Source organism: Berghia stephanieae, chromosome 2, assembly GCF_034508935.2.
Source record: "Berghia stephanieae isolate SIO BIC M18660-M18661 chromosome 2, UCSD_Bste_1.3, whole genome shotgun sequence".
NCBI classification, from domain to species: Eukaryota; Metazoa; Mollusca; class Gastropoda; order Nudibranchia; family Aeolidiidae; genus Berghia; species Berghia stephanieae.
In genome coordinates, this window is record NC_088361.1 from 109,156,775 (window position 1) to 109,166,774 (window position 10,000).

The 10,000-nt window shown below is 37.0% G+C and overlaps 1 protein-coding gene across 4 annotated transcripts in view; it reads right to left on the reverse strand.

The window, feature by feature from the left end:
- Window positions 1-560, reverse strand: part of LOC144966210 (uncharacterized) — an 84,087-nt gene extending 83,527 nt beyond the window's left edge. For all 4 annotated transcript variants that reach the window (XM_078902387.1, XM_078902385.1, XM_078902386.1 and 1 more), the window contains exon 1: window positions 478-560. The gene's annotated coding sequence lies outside the window, so the exon portion shown is untranslated. The remainder of the gene's footprint in view (window positions 1-477) is intronic.
- Between the last annotated feature and the right edge of the window lie 9,440 nt (window positions 561-10,000).

Below are 10,000 nucleotides of genomic sequence, written 5' to 3' on the forward strand. Positions count from 1 at the left end.
AGAAGAAATAAATAAATAAGAACAATTGACAAACATGGGATGTGTAAAACATTCCAAAGTTGAATAACAGATACTCTCTGATATATGCATGACAAATATTGGATCACGATTAGTTAAAATCCATCACTTCAATAAATACACATTGTATACACACACTACTAAAACACACGTAATTATTCACAAGGTGTAACTGTAACTGTAACCCTGTTTGGGCACAGGACACACACAGAGGCCAGGCTGACGGATATCGGAATGAACGTGCACACTATTGGCTCGATACATTATTCATCACACACCCTATTTACCACTGCTATTGCCACGAAAGGGGAGGAAGAAAAATAAAAACAATATCATTCCAATTCCTAAGTCCTCGCTCTGCTAAACAATAGATGGAAATAATAACAACCCGATAACTCATATGAAATCGGTTTTATATGTATTATACATCACTTCACTTATATAATTTTGCTCACGTACAACGGTCTCCCACCATTGTGGGTGAGTAGGAGAGAAGCATTGATCTACTGAAATCCTTTAGTATGGCCAGTGTTCCTCGCAACAACAAGTTGCGTCAATATCACACAGAGGCAAGAGAGATGGTGACAGCTGGCTCAGTATTAATTGGACTCTTCGTGTGCTATATTATCATTGTACTCACTTTGACTATGCATACATTACTAGCTATACCATTTTCACCACATGCATGGCGAGACCCCACGCTGCCCACTGTTGCATTCATGTTATGAGTGGAAGTAAAATAATAGTAAGCGATTGGGACCTGCGAGTCATTGCGTGACTGTTGGTGAGTAACTTTAGGATCAGATTGGGCGTTGCCGGTCAAGATGTTTGTTGTATATTATTTTCAATCGGTGGTTTTCGTTACGTGGAAAAGACGCAGTAAGATTATCTCTGAGTTACATTTCTTTAATTGTCGAATTTTGTCTCCATCATCATCATCATCATCATCATCATCATCATCATCATCATCATCATCATCATCATCATCATCATCACCACCACCACCAGCAGCAGCAGCAGCAGCAGTAGCAACAGCTATCGCGGTAACAAGAGCAAATAAACGTCGTTGTAGTTTACATTTAAAGTACAATGTTAGTGTATTTTTCCTTCTTTTCCCTCACATCTACCCTAATCGTTCGCCTCTTCGTCCCCGCCTCATCTCATTTTATCGCTTTTCAAATCACCACAATCAAATCACTGATGTTTGGATGGGGAGCATATTTCAAACTTTAAGAGGCCATAGCCAAATATATATAGCCTGGTGGGCAGAAGTCACAGGCCATGATGACCAATGGGCAGCTAATGATTCGATTACAAGTATATAACGCACTGGAGTTGTATAAAAGATACTTAAAGCATAAACATCAATTACATAGATAATTTGGTATTAATAATAATAAAAATAATAAATAGCATTTCTATAGCGCATAGTCATGACGATGTCGTGCTCTATGCGCTTTACATTGGCAATAATATCATGGCATAAAATCAAATATTTGTAGCAATAATCTAATAACACACATACTATCAAATGACAGATACAAATAAAACCGAGATAATACAACACAATAAAAGTATCTCTCACTGTTTTGGACAGAGAATTCCAAACATTAGGGCCTGCATTATAACAAGATCGAGCTGATCGACCATGAGTATTCATAAGCTGCTTGTTGTTCTATCCCTCTATTACTGAAAGTAAAAAAATACACACACGTAACTTCAAATTCACAAGGACTAAGTCGGCCTTTGAAGCCGAAACTAGTAATTCTGCTCTCAGCGGATCCTGGGTCCACCGAAATCTATGCATTGTTTGTGTTGGGAAGGGTGGCGTTTCCTGCACATGATATTTTTGTGGAGACCGACAATATTGGGAAGATTGTCAGCAGGCTATTCCATAAAGTTGTGAAAAATGTACTAATCAGGTTAGATGTATCCTATGCAAGTTCTCATAAATTAATTGCGTTTGTCGTCCATTTGGACAGCACCTTCTATGTGTAACTGGAAGCAGCAGCTTTGGGTGGTTTCCTCGACATTCTTACATTTTCATGATTTATCTATTTGGTCGAAGTGATCAATTTAAAACTTCATTAAAAACAGGTAAAAAACTTCAATTTCCTACCAAGCTCAAATGGTGAAATTTGACCGCCTTTTGATAGATTCTTAACCTTAGTAAGATGGCAGCCACCAAGTGATTCTTTTCACTCCAAAATCCATAAGCTTCTTTCCAAGCTTAGAGAAGATAGCGTCCCCGCAGCAGTGACTTTGTCAATTGATAATGATGATAATGTTTGGTGTCGAATTGCGACAAATGTAACGAATTGAAAATGAAATGATTACGTTTATGTTGTGTATATCGCACGTATGAAAGAAAGAGAGGAAGAGAGAGAGAGAGAGAGAGAGAGAGAGAGAGAGAGAGAGAGAGAGTAAATAAGTAGGAGTGAAATATCTGTTCAATGTTATAGTTATCATATAACGTTATAACAAGTGTAAATAATTGACAAATTGCCATATTTATGGACAATAAAGATCTATTATTATTATTATTATATTATTATTATTATTATTATTATTATTATTATTATTATTATTATTATATTATTATTATTATCATTATCATTATTATTATTATTATTATTATTATTATTATTATTATTATTATTGTTATTATTATTTCAAATTGACCTCCATTGCCAATTGCATCCACTTACATCGTCAGGGAAGCTGCCAACTTCCAATTTAAAGCCGTTAAAAAACGTATAACGTAATATATGTTATAGTTTGCAGTGTTTCCCGGATCTGGAGGAGAACTTGACCACAAGCTCGATTGCGTACCCTTAGAAGTTTACCACCAAACATAACCAAGCTATCAAATGAAGATATTTGCAGTTATTGTACTAGATAGATGGTTAGTAAAAAGAGAGTTGAATCATGCCAGAGCTGAAGGCCCTAAAGGTGTGTTAGCAAATAGACTAAAAGACTCAGATTAGATCAGAACCTTTGCGTGATCTTCCATAACCACTAGATCAAGGAATGCACCAAATGATTCAAATCAAGCAAATATCGTATAATATCGCGCCGTATAAATGGAAAATACGCGACAATGATTAAACGTATCAATCTATTTCAATGACAACTTTCTTATGTAAATTTATAGTGCACAAGACTCCAAACAACACGAAGAGTTATTTGATTAGCAACGCAGTTTAAGGGGAAAACCCATATCCGTGAAATGCAATGGCGTTTCACATTAGAGCCCCCAAATAGATTACATGACAACAGAAATCACGTTGGCTTCCTTGCGCTTGGCTTTAGCGAGCCAATCGGCCCATAAAATAACATTCCGAACAACTCGATCAACATCCAGTATGTAGAATCCTACAGAGCACGTATGGCTGATTTTCTTGTACCGTTGCAGTTAACTTGTAAAGCATTTTGAGCACATTTAGTGGATATTGCGCTATATAAAAGCTCAATTCAATTTAATTTAATTTACCGTCCCCCAAGGGACTTTTCCCAACTTCTCTAGACCAAGGTCCAGGTACAGAACACATTTCTAAGACCCTAGCATGTATTTTGGTTTACCTATCATATCAGTGAATATTTAATGTGTGATATGTGCATATATGTTTTAATTCAACCCATGCCGCTTTATCTAGGATTAACCAACAACTTTGGTTGATAATTTCTATTTGTTATTGAGGCTTATCATTAATTACCCTGAGTATTTGAATACACTCATGATTATATGTTGTAATCGAATTTAATCATATTATAAGTATTGTGGTTTTGAATAGTCTATACTGTAATCCAAATTCAATATTTAGACACTTTATAGCTATGAAATTTTGATAACTATTTATTCAGTTGTTGTTGAGCTTATTTGCATTAAACACCAGAATTTCAATGTGTATGTAGGTGATAAATGCGATATAGAGAGACACAACTCATAGTGAAACATAATAAAAGCCAGACACTTCATCCAGTCACTTTTGTTGTCACCTCGAATTGTATTTCATTATTTCTTTTTTTTTAATGATAAACTTTATTTCCTTTCAAACTCTATCGCACTCAACATCCATCACTTATATTATAATTTTTTCCTTGCTACTTATAAAGGTATATCAAATGCCTATAATATTCCAAAGCCACTGGTAACAAAATACGACCACTATCTGTCATGTCGTGGGAAAATATCAAAGAGTGGAGCGAAGAATATAATTATTTTAAAAATACATAATACATATAACGTTTCGTGTCAAAAATTAAATAACTTAAAAATAGTTATCTTGACATAGAATCTGACCACAAACCTCTTTCTGCCACAGATAAAATCTACAATATCGTGACATCAGATACATTATTATATTGAGGCATCTTTGGTCTATAACTTGAAGTTAGATGACCTTGCTAAAATTATCGCCTTTATTTGAAAAGAAACAATAAATCGACGATAGCTCATAGCTTAAATAATACACAACTGCGAATAAGAAAAGGGTAGTGAGAAGGGACAGCTAAACGAATATTATAAGAAGATAAGAGACAGAAAATTTCATGTGAGCTGCTCTGAGGGAAAAACATAAGAAAAAATATATCTTAAAAAGTGATCATCTTGACAGGGAAATGGAACCAAATAAATTACACCGTTGGGACAAGAATGCTGACCTTTACTCTAGGGTTCCAACCAAAATTTTTGAATTAACTTTGTCTGGTGCTGTAGCTCACATGGTACTTTCTTCTTTCATCATAACGCAAGCAACAATTTGTCTACAGACAGCTGCATCCTGAAAAAGCAGCAATGTTGATAAATAGTTAGAGGAATTATATTGGCCAACGAAAAAGGCTGGTACAATGAATATTGACAATGTAATTAAAGAGTTGAAGGGAATATTGACAAAGAAAAATGGAAGCTGCCATGAAGTTTTAGATTGACCCCAAAACCAATTGAGACTAAACCTCGATTTCGCCGCACAAGCTTAACCTCCAGGTTAACCTCTACTCGCAGCCGCGAAAGCCTACTCTACAGCCCAAACTCTACTCCGCCAGCCGCGGAAAGCCTTACTCCTACAGCCCAAACTCTACTCCGCCAGCCGCGGAAAGCCCTACTCCTATAGCCCAAACTCTACTCAACCAGCTGCAGAAAGCCCTACTCCTACAGCCCAAACTCTACTCCATCAGCCGCGGAAAGCCCTACTCCTACAGCCCAAACTCTACTCCACCAGCTGCAGAAAGACTTACTCCAACAGCCCAAACTCTACTCCACCAGCTGTGGAAAGCCCTACTCCTACAGCCCAAACTCTACTCCACCAGCTGTGGAAAGCCTTACTCCTACAGCCCAAACTCTACTCCACCAGCTGTGGAAAGCCCTACTCCTACAGCCCAACTCTACTCACAGTTGGGGAAAGCCTTACCTACAGCCCAAACTCTACTCACCAGCTGTGGAAAGCCTTACTCCTACAGCCCAAACTCTACTCCACCAGCTGTGGAAAGCCCTACTCCTACAGCCCAAACTCTACTCAACCAGTTGGGGAAAGCCCTATACCTACAGCCCAAACTCTACTCCACCAGCTGTGGAAAGCCCTACTCCTACAGCCCAAACTCTACTCCACCAGCTGTGGAAAGCCTTACTCCTACAGCCCAAACTCTACTCCACCAGCTGTGGAAAGCCCTACTCCTACAGCCCAAACTCTACTCAACCAGTTGGGGAAAGCCCTATACCTACAGCCCAAACTCTACTCCACCAGCTGTGGAAAGTCCTACTCCTACAGCCCAAACTCTACTCCACCAGCTGTGGAAAGCCCTACTCCTACAGCCCAAACTCTACTCCACCAGCTGCGGAAAGCCTTAATCCTACAGCCCAAACTCTACTCCACCAGCTGTGGAAAGCCCTACTCCTACAGCCCAAACTCTACTACACCAGCTGCGGAAAGCCCTACTACAGCCCCGACCTATACTCTCCCAGCCGTGGAGAATATCCTGCTTCTACAGCTTCAACCTCTGTTCCTCAAGACATCACAATCTATCATTCTCAAAATAAAATTAAAAAATCATAAAAATACGAAAATACCAACTCCTACAGTAGACATCTGTCGGATCAAACAAATTCATTGAGACACACAATAATAGGATACCAGGACACCCTCTTCCCATCACCGATTAAAATGCCATCCCTAATGAAAGATAAGAAAACCCTGAAAGAAAAGTTGCAACGGCGTTAACCTTTTATCGAAGTTGGTGAAAGAAATGAAAAAGCTTACCAAGAATTGAACCATTACAAGAGTGGCTGAATATTTTCCAAATGAAATTGGACTGCACAAGTGTGCGGATCTCAAAGTTGGGAGGCCCTCGATAAAGGAGATCCGGTCTTGGATTTTAGAGGCTTTGAAATAATTTGCGTAGATAAATCTGGCATGAAATGTATAAGAGGCGTTCAGATGTGATCAAAACAGAAGAAATTATCACTGACCGGAGAAAAGAAGTCACAAAAATTGGCATTTCCATTTCAAGAAGCTTTCAAATAGCAAGAGGCTATAGAAATGAATAGCGAAATCCTCGCATCACGTGGAATCAGCAAAACGCGTTAGACACAAACATGTGAAAAACAAAGAACTGGATATATATATATATATATATATATATATATTATATATATATATATAGATATATATATATATATATATTATATATATATATATATATATATATATATATATATATATTATATATATATATATATTATATATATATATATATATATATATATATATGTAGATAGATAGACAGACATGTAGATAGATATTTGGTGAGATATTGGTTTATACGAATCTATACACACACACACACACACACACATATATATATTATATATATATATATATATATATATATATATATAAAAACAAATAAATATATAGATAGATAGTAGATAGATAGATAGATAGATAGATAGATAGATAGATAGATAGATAGATAGATAGATATAGATAGATAGATAGATAGATAGATAGATAGATATAGATAGATAGATAGATAGATAGATATTATTTTTTATTATTTTTAAAAAATATTTACCACAATGTTTGAGACAGTCTACATTAATGTTTCAGGCTTAATTTGCCATCGTCAGGACTGAGTTGTTTTGTTGACTGTTGTTGTTTCTTGAAGTGGTTCCGGTTTAAAGTTGATTAAAAAGAATTTACGCCGATGTGGACACGTTCCGTACATCTCACTTTTCGTGTTGAGTGTGGCTTCATGAGGGTGTTTGATTATAGTATATTTCTCTTCCAGGCATACGCTACATTGTTTTGATGTTGGTGTGTATCCTGTTGCTTTAGATAAAATTTTCCATGAAATGTTGTGGTCTAGTTTGTTGTCTTTTAATTTCCAAATATGTTCGCTGAGTTTTGTGGATGTTTTTTTGTTAGTGTTTCTAAATGTTGAGGTGTGGAGGTTGTATCTTGTTTTCAAATTATTTTCTGTTAGTCCTACATATTTTTTTTGCTTGTTTGTTTTAGTTTCTGTGACTGTGGCTTGGTAAATTAAACTTGATTCTAAGCATTGTTTGTTTAGCGGGCAATGTACTTTATTTCTGCAGTTGCATTTTCTGGTGGGTGGGTTTTGCTCTTGTCGGTGGTTTATTAATATTTTTTTGTTGTGGCTTGAAATTATTTGTTCTATGTTGCGCATACACGAGTAGCTTATTTTTATGGTATTCCTGTTGATAATTTTATGTAGCTTGTGGTTTTTTGGAAAGTGTGTATCAATTAATTTCAGGAACTGCTGTCCTATGTTTGTGCTGACGTTTTTGTCGAAAGGTGGGTTGAACCAAGTTATGTGTCGTTTTCTTGTTTTACGTTCTTCACTTGTGTGTTGGGGTTTACATGAGAGGGAGGCGTCTGTGTATTCAAATGGTGTGTTGTATACGCTTTTTGTGAGTGCTTCTTTGTAGGGGGTGGCTGCGACGTTGAATATCTCTCTGTTTTCCGAAAGTTTGCTCACCCTCAGTGCTATGTTTTTTGGTATGTTTTCAATGACGGGACGGGGGTGGTTGCTGTTTTTATTAATGTAGCTAATGGTGTTGTTTGGTTTTCTGAACGGTTGGAATGAATTGGATTTTATGTCGAATGTGATGTCGAGGAAGTCAACTGTTTTTTTGTTTGCTTCTATCGTGATTTTCAAATTGTTGTTTTGGAATATTTTACAGATTTGTTTTTTGATGTTTTCGTTCGCTCTTGGTCGTCTGTTGGTTATAGCGAGTCCATAGATAGATAGATAGATAGATAGATAGATAGATAGATAGATAGATAGATAGATAGATAGATAGATAGATAGATGGATAGATAGATAGATAGATAGATAGATAGATAGATAGATAGATAGATAGATAGATCTTCTTCATGTACCAAGTCTGTGCAGACATCGGTGATCATGTACGCCATTCATCTCTCTGATCAGATAACCTCAAAAATCTAATATTACTCTTCTCTTTCTTTGTCACCCAGCTGTTCAAACTATTCAACTATGTGTTTCTTGGTCTACCTTTACTCTTTTTACCTTCTATCTTTCCTGTGAGAGCAATACATTTTGTCGATTTAGGTGCCCTACAATTGCATTTGTATTTTTCTTATTGTACGAATTTGTAACCTTTTAGTTTCAGCTTGCTCTAATACTTCTTCATATGTGATTTCTTAGAGGGCTGTTAAGAATCTCATGGACAGAGATAGATAGATGGATGGATAGATAGACAGATAGATAGATAGATAGATAGATAGATAGATAGATAGATAGATAGATAGATAGATAGATAGATAGATAGATAGATAGATAGATGGATGGAGAGATAGATAGATAGAGATAGATAGATAGATAGAGAGATAGATAGATGGATGGATAGATAGATAGATAGATAGATAGATAGATAGATAGATAGATAGATAGATAGATAGATAGATAGATGGATGGATGGATGGAGAGATAGATAGATAGAGATAGATAGATAGATAGAGAGAGAGATGGATGGATGGATAGATAGATAGATAGATAGATAGATAGATAGATAGATAGATAGATAGATAGATAGATAGATAGATAGATAGATAGATAGATAGATAGATAGATAGATAGATAGATAGGTATGTTGTGAAATATTGATCTGTGCCAATTTTTGGTGTTCAACACAATATTTTTTCTACAGCAGGTTCACCTCATCAGGGCAAAATGAAATAACCATTTCAGCTTGCCCTGATGATGTAGTGAGATTAACATGCTTTGGAAACAAGAGTGTAGGCAAAGAGGTGAGAATAGATCGCCTCGCAGCTTCATAATTTAACCACAGTTACTGGGTGACTGCCAAAAGATTAAGTTTAAGGACTAATTTAATGGCGACACCTTTACAAAAGTGGAGTTTTGCCAAGAACATAGCTACGCCAATCATCTGGTGCTGCAGCAGCCTCTTATGGTTCACACTACTATGTTATGACGATCGACCCAATCAGCAAAGTCCGGTCCGCATTCGTGCACCGTCGTGAACCCGCCGGGTAGCATCGTCACAACACACCTTTCGACTAGATGCTCTGCCGTCTCGGGTTCTTGCCCACAGCGTGGACATATTGGACAGGTTCTGGTGCTGCACTACAGGATGGCGTGACTAGAATGCTGTCCAGGACATACATTAATGTGGCTAGCCTTTGTAGAGTCAGATGTTCATGCGACTTCGTTTGTTGATCAGATGATATAATGTCATATTTGGCACTTGCTGGAACTTTTATCAAAAAGCAACTCAAGTGTAATTATTATCATTGACCAGAGGAGGAGATACACCCCCCCCCCTTCCAACTGAATAATCTGGTATGTTGGTATATTGCGGCTATGTGGTCTAGTGATATGACACTCGCTTTCGGATCGGAAGGTCCTGGGTTCGAGCCTCGATCGGCGCTTAGTTGAGTCCTTGGAGAAGGCTCTTTACTCACATTCTCTCACCGTACTC